This window comes from Teleopsis dalmanni, chromosome 1 (genome assembly GCF_002237135.1).
Source record: "Teleopsis dalmanni isolate 2A chromosome 1, ASM223713v2, whole genome shotgun sequence".
Lineage (NCBI taxonomy): Eukaryota > Metazoa > Arthropoda > Insecta > Diptera > Diopsidae > Teleopsis > Teleopsis dalmanni.
In genome coordinates, this window is record NC_051846.1 from 164,928,600 (window position 1) to 164,932,220 (window position 3,621).

Sequence of the window (3,621 nt, forward strand, 5' to 3'; positions counted from 1 at the left end):
AAAATGTTAGTTACCGTACTCCTCCGAAACGGCTTTACCGATTTTTACCAAATTTTATATGCGTATTCAGTAGGTCTGGGAATCGGCTACTATCTATTTTTCATACCGCTAAAGTGATTAGGGTGTCCCTATCCAGCAAAAATATCTTTATTGCTTTAACAAAAATTTTTTTATTTTTTTGACATAAATTTTTTTATATTTTTGAAAAAGAAAACTTGCTATGATATGAAAAGTTGTTGTCTATGAAAATACTGAATTCATAAAACTGCCCCCTAATTTCTGCACTATCGTTGATTCCCAAAATGCTCTCATTGACCGCGTATTTCCAGATGTACACATACAATACATAAATCATGGGTGGCTGGCAGAAAGAGCCATTAGCAGCAAAAAAAACGTGGACGTTGATGAATTAAACTTCAAGATAAAACAGACATTGCCAGGCGACTTAATATCATACAAATCGATCGATACAGTTTGTGATACCAACGAAGTTGTAAACTATCCAGCAGAGTTTTTAAACTCACTGGATTTGCCAGGCACGCCACCACACATTTTACGACTGAAAGTTGGATCACCGATTATTTTACTTCGGAATTTGAACCCACCACTGCTATGCAATAGTACGCGATTGGTAATTTAAAAATTGATGAAAAACATTATCGAAGCCACCATTTTGAATGGCAAGTTCCGAAACGAAAAAGTTTTATTGCCACGAATTCCAATGATTCTCACAGACAAACCAATTTAATTCAAACGCGTTAAATTTTCTATTAGATTGGCATTTGCAAAGACCATCAATAAGTCATAAGGCCAAACGATGTCTGTTTGCGGTCTTATATATAAAATTTCCATGTCACAATGTTAGTTACCGTACTCCTCCGAAACGGCTTTACCGATTTTTACCAAATTTTATATGCATATTCAGTAAGTCTAAGAATCGGCTACTAACTATTTTTCATACCGCTAAAGTGATTAGGGAGTCCCTACTCAGCAAACATATCCCAGCAAAAATATATCCTTATATATTTTTGAAAAAGAAAAATTTTTTTCTTAATATTTTATGTAACTACGCCAACAAGTACATCGAGCATTTACATCCACTTCGTTCTTCGTCTTCGCCTTGCATGGCAGATGGAAAATGTACTAAAAATTTTTCTAAAGATTTCACTAATGATACTATAACAAATACCGACGGATATCCAATATATCGTCGAAGAAATCCCGATAATGGGGAACAATGGCGGGTGGTGCCGTATTCGCCTCTGCTAAGCAAACATACAATGCTCATTATTAATGTTGAGTTTTGCAGTTCTGTGAAGAGCATCAAATATATAAGTATGTCCATAAAGGCAGTGATATGGCTGTGTTTAGAGTAGAAAATACTAATATAAATGCTCCTCCAATGAACAAAAACGGTGAAATTACGCTCTACCAAATTGGTCGGTACATCAGCTCCAATGAAGCTGCTTGGCGTATCTTCGGTTTTCTAATTCATGAACGGGATCCAGCAGCTGTTCAGGTAGCCGTTCATCTTGAAAACGGTCAGCGTATTTTTTTCACGAACGAGACAGTGATTGATCGTGGTACAAATCCACCTAAATCTACACTCATTGCATTTTTTTAATTGTGTAATAGTACGGATGATTTTGGTGCCTTTGCAAGAACATTACTCTATTCACAAGTACCACGCTATTTCACATGGGCTCAAAAAAAAATGGATGCCCCGCAAGCAAGTTTCACCAGTTTATGCATGTCTCAATTTATTTAAATCGAACGCTTATTTATAGTTAATCCAAGACACACTGAGTGCTTTTATCTTCGACTGTTGTTGGTTAATGTTACTGGCCAATTATCATTATTATTATTTACAGTCAATCCAAGACAATTTAAATTTGAAGATACAACAGTTGTTGCCAGGGAACTTGGTATCATACAAATTTATTGATTTTAAATTAATAATTTAATAAATGAACTATAATAACTTAAAAATAATATTGTTTGGCGTTTATTTTTATTTTCCTTTTCGTTCATAGCGCTCCATGCCTATTTCATGCATATACCACATACTTACACACTTATAATAAGTAAGTTACTTTTTGTCTACACTAGAATTTATCTAGAAACTAGAAATAATTTATAAGGCAAAACAACGTTTGTCGGATTATCTAGTAATAATATAAAATATATTTTTATTATGTATATATATATATAATATTATATTATATATATTTATGATATAATATTATAGTATTATATATATTATATATATATATAAGATTAAATTATTATATATATTTAATCACATAAATGAAACCTTAATATATATTCAAAATTCCTTGTAAATGATATCCTAGCTCGGTAAAGTCAAAGCTTATGTCTTAACTTGCTTTTATTTAGTATACTTTAAAAGTTTCTTTATTAGATACATATATCGCATTTAGTATATTTAAAGTTTGTGGCTGTTAACTTCTTGATTAATTAATATTAAGGATTTTGATTTTATCCTATGTAAGTTAGTAGACTTATTTAACAGCATAAATAACTTCATTTTATAAAGTTTAGATATTCATTTTTTTTTTAAAGTATACTTTTCATCTATATTCGAATAATGAAAATTAATTTGTTATTTAATTTCTATTTCACTTTTCATAACACATCTACAAACTAATACTAAAAATCCATGACTACATATAGAAAAAAAACTTTTAATTGAATATTTTTATGCAACTCTAGACACAATCTATAGTATATAACATTATGTACAAAATTCAATTAAAAATGCAATTTCACGCAGAATTCTGATTAAGCAACCAAAATAGTTGCTCATATCTATAACACATGCCTGAAACTTAAAAACAATGGTAGCAGATACATTTATAATTACGTAGGATTTATCCTTTTCAGAAAGTATCTCACACAGGCGTACACACATCCAAAGTCTAGCACTGCTTAGTCGCCTTATTTGCTAGGATTTTCGTATATGTGTGGGGTTTTCGACTGGTATGGAGACTGGTGTGTTGTCTGTGTTATGCGACGTTGAAAATATTTTTGAAAAGTGATGATAATTAAAAACTCATAATCAGCAAAGTTTAATTACATAAATCCAAGTATGCAGACGCAATGAAAGTCTCTGAGCCGGAAAAGCCGAGCACTGTGAAAAACATAAAAACTTTTACTGAAAATAAAAGTGTGACAATAGAAAAGTTTTTCATTTAACGTAGTGAGTTTTGATAGGATGGAGTAAAGGATTTTAAAGTATTTCAATTATTCAAAAACTAGTTTTTTTTTTAATTTGTTAGTATTTTTATATTGCACAGTAACACTTATAGGTTAGGATAGTACTTATAAGCCATTTATAAAATTAATTAATCAAATTTTCACTTTGTCATGTTGGCAATGTTGTTATGCAATTGTAGCAATTGACTAGATGAGGCATAGCCGTGTTTTTGAACAATACAGAGGCGTTCAGCTATTCCGACATCTTGCCAAGTTCCCCAATTGTATGCGTTAGTCGAGAAGGACACTTATTGACTTGTTAAATATTTAAAATTTTTTATATTTTAACATATTTAATTATATTTTCTCAATATATTATTTAATACAATTTTTGTAAATTTTTTT